This window comes from Triticum dicoccoides, chromosome 4A, assembly GCF_002162155.2.
Source record: "Triticum dicoccoides isolate Atlit2015 ecotype Zavitan chromosome 4A, WEW_v2.0, whole genome shotgun sequence".
NCBI lineage: Eukaryota > Viridiplantae > Streptophyta > Magnoliopsida > Poales > Poaceae > Triticum > Triticum dicoccoides.
Window position 1 is genome coordinate 611,800,474 of NC_041386.1, and position 13,629 is coordinate 611,814,102.

Consider the following 13,629-nt stretch of genomic DNA (forward strand, 5'->3'; position numbering starts at 1 on the left):
AGGGGGAAAGAGAGAGAGCGGGGCCGGCCACCTCTCCTAGTCCTAATAGGACTAGGGGAGGGGGAGGCGCGCAGCCACCTTGGGCTGCCCCTTTCTCCATTCCACTAAAGCCCATTAAGGCCCATATGGCTCCCGGGGGGTTCCGGTAACCTCCCGGTACTCCGGTAAAATCCCGATTTCACCCGAAACACTTCTGATATCCAAATATAGGCTTCCAATATATCAATCTTTATGTCTTGACCATTTCGAGACTCCTCATCATGTCCGTGATCACATCCGGGACTACGAACAACCTTCGGTACATCAAAATGCATAAACTCATAATATAACTATCATTGTAACCTTAAGCGTGCGGACCCTACGGGTTCGAGAACAATGTAGACATGACCGAGACACGTCTCCGGTCAATAACCAATAGTGGGACCTGGATGCCCATATTGGCTCCTACATATTCTACGAAGATCTTTATCGGTCAGACCGCATAACAACATACATTGTTGCCTTTGTCATATGTTACTTGCCCGAGATTCGATCGTCGGTATTCCAATACCTAGTTCAATCTCGTTACCGGCAAGTCTCTTTACTCGTTCTGTAATACATCATCCCACAACTAACTCATTAGTTGCAATGCTTGCAAGGCTTAAGTGATGTGCATTACCAAGAGGGCCCAGAGATACCTCTCCGACAATCGGAGTGACAAAACCTAATCTCGAAATACGCCAACCCAACATGTACCTTTGGAGACAATTGTAGTACTCCTTTATAATCACCCAGTTACATTGTGACGTTTGGTAGCACCCAAAGTGTTCCTCTGGCAAACGGGAGTTGCATAATCTCATAGTTATAGGAACATGTATAAGTCATGAAGAAAGCAATAGCAACATACTAAACGATCGGGTGCTAAGCTAATGGAATGGGTCATGTCAATCAGATCATTCACTTAATGATGTGATCCTGTTAATCAAATAACAACTCATTGTTCATGGTTAGGAAACATAACCATCTTTGATTAACGAGCTAGTCAAGTAGAGGCATACTAGTGACACTCTGTTTGTCTATGTATTCACACATGTATTATGTTTCCGGTTAATACAATTCTAGCATGAATAATAAACATTTATCATGATATAAGGAAATAAATAATAACGTTATTATTGCCTCTAGGGCATATTTCCTTCAGTCTCCCACTTGCACTAGAGTCAATAATCTAGTTCACATCGCCATGTGATTCAACAGTAAGAGTTCACATCACCATGTGATTAACACCCATAGTTCACATCGTCATGTGACCTATACCCAAAGGGTTTACTAGAGTAAATAATCTAGTTCACATCATTTATGTGATTAACACCCAAAGAGTACTAAGGTGTGATCATGTTTTGCTTGTGAGATAATTTTAGTCAACGGGTCTGTCACATACAGATCCGTAAGTATTTTGTGAATTCTATGTCTACAATGCTCTGCACGGAGCTACTCTAGGTAATTGCTCCCACTTTCAATATGTATCTAGATCGAGACTTAGAGTCATCCAGATCTGTGTCAAAACTTGCATCGACGTAACTTTTTACGACGAACCTTTTGTCACCTCCATAATCGAGAAATATTTCCTTATTCCACTAAGGATAATTTTGACCAATGTCTAGTGATTTACTCTTAGATCACTATTGTACTCCCTTGCTTAACACAGTGTAGGGTATAGAATAGATCTGGTACACATCATGGCATATTTTATAGAACCTATGGCTGAGGCATAGGGAATGACTTTCATTCTCTTTCTATCTTCTGCCGTGGTCGGGCTTTGAGTCTTACTCAACTTCACACCTTGTAACACAGGCAATAAACCTTTTCTTTGACTGTTCCATTTTGAACTACTTCAAAATCTTGTCAAGGTATGTACTCATTGAAAAAACTTATCAAGTGTCTTGATCTATCTATATAGATCTTGATACTCAATATGTAAGCAGCTTCACCGAGGTCTTTCTTTGAAAAACTCCTTTCAAACACTCCTTTATGCTTTGCAGAATAATTCTACATTATTTCCGATCAACAATATGTCATTCACATATACTTATCAGAAATGTTGTAGTGCTCCCACTCACTTTCTTGCAAATACAGGGTTCACCGCAAGTCTGTATAAAACTATATGCTTTGATCAACTTATCAAAGCGTATATTCCAACTCCAAGATTCTTCCACCAGTCCATAGATGGATCGCTGGAGCTTTCATATTTAGTTAACACCTTTAGGATCGACAAAACCTTCTAGTTGCATCGTATACAACTCTTCTTTAGTAAATCCATTAAGGAATGCAGTTTTGTTTATCCATTTGCCAGATTTCATAAAATGTGGCAATTGCTAACATGATTCGGACAGACTTAAGCATAGATACGAGTGAGAAAATCTCATCGTAGTCAACACCTTGAACTTGTCGAAAACCTTTTGCGACAATTCTAGCTTTGTAGATAGTAACACTACTATCAGCGTCCGTCTTCCTCTTGAAGATCCATTTATTTTCTATGGCTTGCCGATCATCGGGCAAGTCAACCAAAGTCCATACTTTGTTCTCATACATGGATCATATCTCAGATTTCATGGCCTCAAACCATTTCGCGGAATCTGGGCTCATCATCGCTTCCTCATAGTTCGCAAGTTCGTCATGGTCTAGTAACATGACTTCCAGAACAAGATTACCGTACCACTCTGGTGCGGATCTCACTCTGGTTTACCTATGAGATTTGGTAGTAACTTGATCTGAAGTTACATGATCATTATCGTTAGCTTCCTCACTAATTGGTGTAGCAGTCAGAGGAACAGATTTGTGTGATGAACTACTTTCCAATAAGGGAGAAGGTACAATTACCTTATCAAGTTTTTTACTTTCCTCCCACTCACTTCCTTCGAGAGAAACTCCTTCTCTAGAAAAACTCCGAATTTAGCAACAAAAGTCTTGCCTTCGGATTTGTGATAGAAGGTGTACCCAACAGTCTCCTTTGGGTATCCTATGAAGACATATTTATCCGATTTGGGTTTGAGCTTATTAGGATGAAACTTTTTCATATAAGCATCACAACCCCAAACTTTAAGAAACGACAACTTTGGTTTCTTGCCAAACCACAGTTCAGATTGTGTCGTCTCAACGGACTTAGATGGTGCCCTATTTAACGTGAATGCAGCTGTCTCTAATGCATAACCCCAAAACGATAGTGGTAGATCGGTAAGAGACATCATAGATCGCACTATATCTAATAAAGTATGGTTATGACGTTCGGACACACCATTACACTATGGTGTTCCAGGTGGCGTGAGTAGTGAAACTATTTCACATTGTTTTAATTGAAGACCAAACTCGTAACTCAAATATTTTACCTCTGCGATCATATCGTAGAAACTTTTATTTTCTTGTCATGATGATTTTCCACTTCACTCTGAAATTCTTTGAACTTTTCAAATGTTTCAGACTTATGTTTCATCAAGCAGATATACCCATATCTGCTCAAATCATATGTGAAGGTCAGAAAATAACGATACCCGCCGCGAGCTTCAACACTCATCGGATCGCATACATCAGTATGTATTATTTCCAATAAGTCAGTTGCTCGCTCCATTGTTCCGGAGAACGGAGTCTTTAGTCATCTTGCCCATAAGGCATGGTCCGCAAGCACCAAGTGATTCATAATCAAGTGATTTCAAAATCCCATCAGCATGGAGTTTCTTCATGCGCTTTACACCAATATGACCTAAACGGCAGTGCCACAAATAAGTTGCACTATCATTATTAACTTTGCATCTTTTGGTTTCAATATCATGATTATGTGTATCACTACGATCGAGATCCAACGAACTATTTTCATTGGGTGTGTAACCATATAAGGTTTTATTCATGTAAACAGAACAAAAATTTATTCTCTTACTTAAATGAATAACCGTATTACAATAAACATGATCAAATCATATTCATGCTCAACGCAAACACCAAATAACACTTATTCAGGTTCAACACTAATCCCGAAAGTATAGGGAGTGTGCGATGATCATCATATCAATCTTGGAACCACTTCCAACACACATCGTCACTTCACCCTCAACTAGTCTTTATTCTGCAACTCCCGTTTCGAGTTACTAATCTTAGCAACTGAACTAGTATCAAATACTGAGGGCTTGCTATAAACACTAGTAAAGTACACATCAATAACATGTATATCAAATATACTTATGTTCACTTTGCCATCCTTCTTATCTGCCAATCACTTGGGGTAGTTCCGCTTCCAGTGACCAGTCCCTTTGCAGTAGAAGCACTTAGTCTCTGGCTTAGGATCAGACTTGGGCTTCTTCACTTGAGCAGCAACTTGCTTGCTGTTCTTTTTGAAGTTCCCCTTCTTCCCTCTGCCCTTTTCTTGAAACTAGTGGTCTTGTCTACCATAAACACTTGATGTTTTTCTCGATTTCTACCTTCATCAATTTCCGCATTACGAAGAGCTTGGGAATAGTTTCCATTATCCCTTGCATATCATAGTTCATCACGAAGTTCTACTAACTTGGTGATGGTGACTAGAGAATTCTGTCAATCACTATCTTATCTGGAAGATTAACTCCCACTTGATTCAAGTGATTGTAGTACTCAGACAATCTGGGCACATGCTCACTAGTTGAGCGATTATCCTCCATCTTTTAGCTATAGAACTTGTTGGAGACTTCATATCTCTCAACTCGGGTATTTGCTTGAAATATTAACTTCAACTCTTGGAACATCTCATATGTTCCATGACATTCAAAACGTCTTTGAAGTCCCGATTCTAAGCCATTAAGCATGGTGCACTAAACTATCAAGTAGCCATCATATTGAGCTAGCCAAACGTTCATAACGTCTGCATCTGCTCCTGCAATAGGTCTGTCACCTAGCGGTGCATCAAGGACATAATTCTTCTGTGCAGCAATGAGGATAAACCTCAGATCACGGATCCAATCCGCATCATTGCTACTAACATCTTTCAACACAATTTTCTCTAGGAACATATAAAAATAAACACAGGGAAGCAACAACGCGAGCTATTGATCTACAACATAATTTGCAAAATACTACCAGGACTAAGTTCATGATAAATTTAAGTTCAATTAATCATATTACTTAAGAACTCCCACTTAGATAGACATCCCTCTAATCCTCTAAGTGATCACGTGATCCAAATCAACTAAACCATGTCCGATCATCACGTGAGATGGAGCAGTTTCATTGGTGAACATCACTATGTTGATCATATCTACTATATGATTCATGCTCGACCTTTCGGTCTTCGTGTTCCGAGGCCATATCTGTATATGCTTGGCTCGTCAAGTATAACCTGAGTATTCCGCGTGTGCAACTGTTTTGCACCCGTTGTATTTGAACGTAGAGCCTATCACACCCGATCATCACGTGGTGTCTCAGCACGAAGAACTTTCGCAACGGTGCATACTCAGGGAGAACACTTCTTGATAATTAGTAAGAGATCATCATAAAATGCTACCGTCAAACTAAGCAAAATAAGATGTATAAAAGATAAACATCACATGCAATCAATATAAGTGATATGATATGGCCATCATCATCTTGTGCTTGTGATCTCCATCTCCGAAGCACCGTCGTGATCACCATTGTCACCGGCGTGACACCTTGATCTCCATCGTAGCATCGTTGTCATCTCGCCAAGCTTGTGCTTCTACGACTATCGCTACCGCTTAGTGATAAAGGTAAAGCATTACATCGCGATTGCATTTCATACAATAAAACGACAACCATAAGGCTCCTGGCAGTTGCCAATAACTCGGTTACAAAACATGATCATCTCATACAATAAAATTCAGCATCATGTCTTGACCATCTCACATCACAACATGCCCTGCAAAAACAAGTTAGACGTCCTCTACTTTGTTTTTGCAAGTTTTACGTGGCTGCTACGGGCTTAAGCAAGAACCAATCTCACCTACGCATCAAAACCACAACGATAGTTTGTCAAATAGACTCCGTTTTAACCTTCGCAAGGACCGGGCGTAGCCATACTTGGTTCAACTAAAGTTGGAGAGACAGTCGCCCGCAAGCCACCTATGTGCAAAGCACGTCGGGGGAACCGGTCTAGCGTAAGCGTACACGTAATGTTGGTCCGGGTTGTCTCGTCCAACAATGCCGCCGAACCAAAGTATGACATGTTGGTAGGCAGTATGACTTATATCGCCCACAACTCACTTGTGTTCTACTCGTGCATATAACATCAACATAAATAACCTAGGCTCGGATGCCACTGTTGGGTTTCATAGTAATTTCAAAAAATTTCCTACGCACACGCAAGATCATGTGATGCATAGCAACGAGAGGGGAGAGTGTTGTCTATGTACCCACGCAGACTGACTGCGGAAGCGTTGACACAACGTAGAGGAAGTAGTCGTACGTCTTCACGATCCAACCGATCAAGCACCGAAACTACGACACCTCCGAGTTCGAGGACACGTTCAGCTCGATGACGATCCCCGGACTCCGATCCAGCAAAGTGTCGGGGAAGAGTTCCGTCAGCACGACGGCGTGGTGACGATCTTGATGTACTACAGCAGCAGGGCTTCGCCTAAACTCCGCTACAGTATTATCGAGGACTATGGTGGCTGGGGCACCGCACACGGCTAAGGAATAGATCACGTGGATCAACTTGTGTGTATCTGGGGTGCCTCTGCCTTAGTATATAAAGGAGCCAAGGGGGAGGGGGCCGCCGGCCAGGAGGAGGGCGCAGGAGGAGTCCTACTCCTCCCGGGAGTAGGACTCCCCCCCCCCCCAATCCTATTTGGACTAGGATTCCCCGAGGGGGAAAGAGAAAGAGGGGGGCCGGCCACCTCTCCTAGTCCTAATAGGACTAGGGGAGGGGGGAGGCGCGCGGCCACCTTGGGCTGCCCCTTTCTCCTTTCCACTAAAGCCCATTAAGGCCCATATGGCTCCCGGGGGGTTCCAGTAACCTCCCGGTACTCCGGTAAAATCCCGATTTCACCCGGAACACTTCCGATGTCCAAATATAGGCTTCCAATATAACAATCTTTATGTATCGACCATTTCAAGACTCCTCGTCATGTCCGTGATCACATCCGAGACTCCGAACAACCTTCGGTACATCAAAATGCATAAACTCATAATATAACTGTCATCGTAACCTTAAGCGTGCGGACCCAACGGGTTCGAGAACAATGTAGACATGACCGAGACACGTCTTCGGTCAATAACCAATAGCGGGACCTGGATGCCCATATTGGCTCCTACATATTCTACGAAGATCTTTATCAGTCAGACCGCATAACAACATACGTTGTTCCCTTTGTCATCGGTATGTTACTTGCCCGAGATTCGATCGTCGGTATTCCAATACCTAGTTCAATCTTGTTACCGGCAAGTCTCTTTACTCGTTCTGTAATACATCATCCCGCAACTAACTCATTAGTTGCAATGCTTGCAAGGCTTAAGTGATGTGCATTACCGAGAGGGCCCAGAGATACCTCTCCGACAATCGGAGTGACAAAACCTAATCTCGAAATACGCCAACCCAACATGTACCTTTGGAGACACCTGTAGTACTCCTTTATAATCACCCAGTTACGTTGTGACGTTTGGTAGCACCCAAAGTGTTCCTCTGGCAAACGGGAGTTTCATAATCTCATAGTTATAGGAACATGTATAAGTCATGAAGAAAGCAATAGCAACATACTAAACGATCGGGTGCTAAGCTAATGGAATGGGTCATGTCAATTAGATCATTCACTTAATGATGTGATCCTGTTAATCAAATAACAACTCATTGTTCATGGTTAGGAAACATAACCATCTTTGATTAACGAGCTAGTCAAGTAGAGGCATACTAGTGACACTCTGTTTGTCTATGTATTCACACATGTATTATGTTTCCGGTTAATACAATTCTAGCATGAATAATAAACATTTATCATGATAGAAGGAAATAAATAATAACTTTATTATTGCCTCTAGGGCATATTTCCTTCACATACTGCTCATGGTTCCCATACTGGTCACGCCGGTCTCCACGTCCCTCACGCCTCGGGGGCGATCTCGGGCTGTGAGCCGACTGGACCGTGTCCGCAGCAACGGATCTGCTGTGAATTCTGTTCCGCGACTGAGAAACAGCGGAATTCTGATCTCCTGCTGCCCGGAGTAACACTCTGATCTGCAGCAAGCCTCTGCCAGCCTCCGACTGGGAAGGCTGAATCGACTCTGCTATACAGGCCGCAGCTGCTAAATTCTGAATCGGAGTCCGATATACCTATGGGGGCGGGAAGAGCTGACGTCGACTGGATTCGGGAACCCGTTGTCGCGCCCGCTCGTCGAGTGCTCGCTGGAGGTTCTCCAGTCGAGTGCGCTCAGCCAAGTTTGCCAGGCACGCGTCCTCCAAGGTGCGAGCTTCGGGGGTTTCTCCAACGATAGGAGTGTGCAGTGCATCCATGTTCCGGCGGCGAAGTTCTTCTCTCTGCAGCGACGTGAGAGGCTCGGGAAGTTACTCCTCATGGGGACGCGACGGGTCGCCTCCTCCTGCGCATCCGTCGGTGCGGGTAAAACTGGGGGGGCTGGGCGGTCCATCGACCATCAGAACCTCCACCGCTGGATCGCTGCTGTCGCACTCGGATGCGGTCTCTTCGGAGCCAGTCGAATAGGCCATAGAGGGATCCGTCGGGCTCGATCGCCGCGAGATGGCCAACTGACGGGCCACCGCGTGTCTCACCCACCGCTGAAGTCTCGACCGACCGAAGCGCTTGCGCCGGCGGGAAACGGGGAAGGAGGACAGCACAGGAGTCGACCGATAAGGGGTCGACGGTTGCCGCAGGAGAACGCCACAGACACACGCGCGAAAGTGCGTTGCCCCGCGGATAGGGAGTGCGTCCACGTCGAGCGGAGCCTCCTGAAGCCAGGCGGAGTCGTCGGCGATGAACATGAGCGCGCCGAGACGGATCTCGCGGCCCTCCACCAAAACTCCGTCGAAAACCATGATGATTTGGGTCAGAAAAGATCGCAACTCCTCCAACAAAACGCTAAAACACTTGCCCCAAGGTGGGCGCCAACTGTCGTGGTTCTAACTCTGACAGTAATGTAGGGGGGTAAGTATGGAGAGGTGAGGTCTTAGCTATGGAGAGGTTGTAAGGACGCAAGGTTTACGAGTTCAGGCCCTTCTCGGAGGAAGTAAAAGCCCTACGTCTCAGAGCCCGGAGGCGGTCGACTGGATTATGTGTGTGTGTGAGTTACAGAGGTGCGAACCCTTGTCTCGGAGGAGGGGGTGGCTTATATAGAGTGCACCAGGACCCCGGCCAGCCCACGTTACGAAGGGTTCAATGTGCATTAAGGCAGGGCGTTTCTGGTAACTCTAGTAATAAAGTGCTATGATGATCATAAAAGCTACTTAATGACCGACCGTTAGAGTGCGGGGCGCCTTTAGGTCTCCTGGCCGTCGAGTGGTTGGGTCTTGGTCGAGTGATTGCTTCTTGGTCGAGTGTCTTCGAGTCTGTCAAGTGGGACACCTTCAAGTCGATTGAAAGGTGATTTCTTCTAGAGATGTCCTTGGGTAGGGCAGTTAGGGCAGGTCCATGACCCTACCCTAGGTTCATAGCTTCGTCAGCCGGGAAGGAGGCCAAAAAGACCCGGGGCGGCCTTCGTCGCCGCGGCACTTCGGACACAATATCCGAAGGCTCTGATGCCCATTCCGCCTCCAAAGAGGACGAGGAGGAGGAGGAAGATGAATCCCCTGCGGGGCAAGAAAGAAGAGGACGGCCTCCGTACACTTGGAGGCCGAGCTACCCAAAATGGGAAAGGCTCCTCTTCCGGAGGAGTCCACCGCCGCCGCCGACAGCGGCCCGGCATGGGATCCCAGGGCCCAGCCCCTGGTGAACTCTTAAGTATAAAATCCGAGTACGTTTTTAGGCGTCTAGACTCATCTTGGCATAGTATTTTAACCTAAGCCATATTTTTTGTAGTCCGGCGAGGTCCGTACCAAACAATCCTCATCAGAGGATTCGCTGAGCTCAGATGCTATGGAGAGCGGGACGCCCCCAAAGGCCCCTTCCTCGAAACAGGTGCATAACACCGAGGCTTTGTCCCAGAAGGACCCAGGCCAAGGGGGAGAGGAAAAGACCGTGAAGGCAGTGCCTGGAGGTCAAACCTCAGGGGCCGGACACATGGGGGAGAAGATTCCCATGGGGGCTGACGGCGGGGGCCATCCTGAGTTGGGCTCCCAGCCGGATGCAATTCCGGAGATCTATATGGCTCCAGAATCAAGCAGGCAGCCTCCCTCGGTTGGAGGGGGCGTGCCTGTTCCATCGGCAACCTCTGTCCAACCAGAGGTGTCGGATGCTTTGTTGGTGGCACTGAAGAGCGCCTCCATCGTTGATGAACACCATGCCCTTATGGGTGCGGTGATTGAGAAGATTCAGTTAGCTGAGAGTGGACTGAACTAAACCTGTATCAGCCTTATAAAAGGCTTTGAAGTATGTTTTATGAGTTTTCGAAGAGTGTCATAGTATAGGTAGTAGCCCCTGATACACTGTTCGGTGAAAGAAAGAACTGGACAGAGGATCTAACTTATGTTCGCAGGAAGACTCATTGAATGACATCTATTTCTCTTTTGTTATAAGCAGACGTCTGTAGCAGCTACTGCTTCTCATACTGTGGAGATCTCCAAGCTGAATCAAAGTCTGGAGCGGGCCAAAGAAGAAATTGGCCAATTGAGAATGCAGTTGAGAAATAAACAAGGTATGCACAAGTCTTTTTCGCGTTTATTGCGAATGAATTTTCAATATGAACTAAGCCGCGTGATTTGCGCTAGGGATTGTGACCGAAGTTGAAGCCCTTAAGAAGGTTGTGGTCGAGGCCGAGAAAAAGGCAGCCACAGAGCAGGCTCTTCGTGAGAAGCACGAGGCCAGGGTTATTAGAGCTGAGTAGGAGCTGCAAGAGGCCGTGAGGAAGTGCGAGACCTTGGAGCAGAGTTTAATGGAGAAAGAATCCGAATTCACCAAGGCACATCAGGCCACGAGCGATACCTGGGGGAAACCCAAAGCGCCCCGCAGGGGATCCAAGAGGCGACAAAGATCGCGGCGGGTAAGGTTTTTTTCCATGTAAAGTAAGTATTTGAGGGGAAAACTATGTTTCTAATTTTGAATCCGGATTTCTCATGGGTATTTGCCGAGCTACCCCGCAGCATATCCGATGCCGCCCAATTCTACCGAGCCGAAGAAAGGAACACTATAGATAAGCTCTTCTGGTCGCAGTATTTGGCACCGAATTATCCGGTGCCTTTTGCCGATCAACTGAAACAGCTGATCGAACTGCATAAGGCGGCGGAACTAGCCATGAAAGATTTGGTTATCCGGCTATGGCCTGCCGAGCCGATTCCCAGCAGCTACTTCGGGCTCGTGAAGCGGCTTGTAAGCGCTTGCCCTCGACTTGACGTCGTCAAGCGGTCGGTCTGTATAGAAGGTGCGCGAATGGCCTTCGCCCGCAAAAAGGTGCACTGCGGGAAGATGGATGCTGAAAAGATGATGACCGAAGGACCGCCAGAGGGGAAGGAGCACCGCAAGCCCGGATTGTATTATGAGAGTGTCCTAAAAGGATCCTACCTTGCAGCGGAGCTATGCGCCAAGGACATTATAGTTCCATGAATGCCAATTATGTTGTCCTTTGTAATGTTTGAACAAGGTCATTTATTGACTGCCTGTTATATAAAAGTTTACCCTCCTGTGCGGCTGTTTTATATGTTAAACCTGAGAGTTGGCTAGTCGTCGGCTTCTGCCCCCACATAAGAAGTATGGGGGTGTTTGGGATAAACCTGAGCACTCTTTATCCCAGTTTTAGGTCCTTCGAAGGAGGTGCTCAGCACGACGAACCAGGCAATCGGACTATAGGGCTTTATCACTCTCACTTAGCCATAGGAGCTTTAGTAAGGTAGGTGCAGCCCCTGGTGTTCGGAAGACCATACTAGGGGCTCTATAAGCACCTGATCGGAGGAAAAACCGATCCGTCGTACGCTGCATTGGTTATGGCATTATGCGGGAGAAATCCTTAAAGATTTTGTGACCTCTCGAACAGCTGACAGTTAGTTTTCGTCTTTCTCTACTGAGGTGCTCGTCCAGAAGAACCGGGACACAATCGCAGTAGTTCTCCTAGTGCTACCTTAGCCGATATAGCGGAACATAAGGTACCAAAATATGGGAGCCGGGCAAACCCAACTATTGACCCAAGACATGATTCAGAGCTGATGCATATAATGCTATGAGTTCGGGGTGCCGAACTTCCATGAAGGTGTTCGGACTTTATTGCCGTGTTATGGGTAAAACGAAGCCCCTGGCATATTTTAAGGCATATCGCTATGTGCGGATGCCACTTGACGAAAGAATTTCAATAAGAAATAACAGCAGGTAGACATCATATAAATCCACATGTTGTATTTAAATAGTACGTCTATGCGTATGGGTACAAGTAATGTGATAAAAAAGGAATATGATTGCGGAACCTGCTGAGACCAGGGGGAAGAGACTGAGTGCGGATCCGTAATATAGCCAGATGGCCATTGCGGGGAATGTCTAAGGATTCCCTTGCGCATTCAAGCTGCCTCCGTATAGCCCGTCCTGGTCGGTGCGAAGGTGAACCTGTGAAGGAAATGTAAGAAATATTTGCGCACCAGAGAGCGGTTGAGCCGCTGAATGCGGCCTGTCCTGGCCTTCGCCGGAGTGTTTAATTGAGCTCTAGAGGAGCCGGGTTATCCTTCCACGAAGTAGTTCGGAGTCCCTTGACGGTGTTCGGGAGCCTGGACGTCGACTCGAGGTTCGGCTACAAGGTGCTGCTCGTTGCTTCTGCTGCTAAGGCAGTGGTGTATTTGCTGGTGTCAAGGGAAGGTTCGGCCTTGCCATTTACCGTGATGACGCCGCGTGGACCGAGCATCTTGAGCTTACGGTAGGCGTAATGTGGCACCGCGTTGAATTTTTTTGAGCAAACACGGTCCGTCCGAGCAGTGCCTGATAATCACTGCGGAAAGGGACGATTTCGAAGATTAACTCTTTGGTACGGTAATTTTTTGGTGATCCGAAGACTACCTCGAGGGCAATGGAGCCTATACAGCTGGCTTCCACACCTGGTATAATGCCTCTGAAAGTGGCTCTAGTGGGTTTGATCGCCGAATGATCGATGCCCATCTTGCGCATTGTGTCCTGATAAAGCAGATTTAAACTGCTGCCTCCGTCCATAAGGACTCGAGTGAGGTGGAACGCGTCTATTATTGGGTCGAGGACTAGTGCGGCTGGATTGCCCTGATTGGCATTAACCGGACGATCCATGCGGTTGAAGGTGACCGGCCCTACTTTATATTGTGGGACGACTAGTTCTGTTAAGTCGGCATCCCTAAGGGTGCATATCCGGTCCGAGTTGGTAATTTGGGTTGTATTTGCCACATTCACCGATTGAATATGCAGGGGAAATTTCTTTTGCCCTCCTCTGTTCGGTGATCTGGGCTCTTCGTCGCCATCATCGCTTCGAGACCCCCCTTCGTCTTTGGCGCCTGTCCTGCCGGCTTATTTGAAGACCCAGTATTCTCTATTGGTATGGGTGGCTAGCGTTCCGGGGGTGCCATGA

General features: G+C 46.4%; 1 pseudogene; it reads left to right on the forward strand.

Moving 5' to 3' along the window:
* The first annotated feature begins 10,184 nt into the window (after positions 1-10,184).
* The window catches only part of LOC119283812, an 87,809-nt pseudogene continuing 84,364 nt past the window's right edge, over positions 10,185-13,629 (forward strand).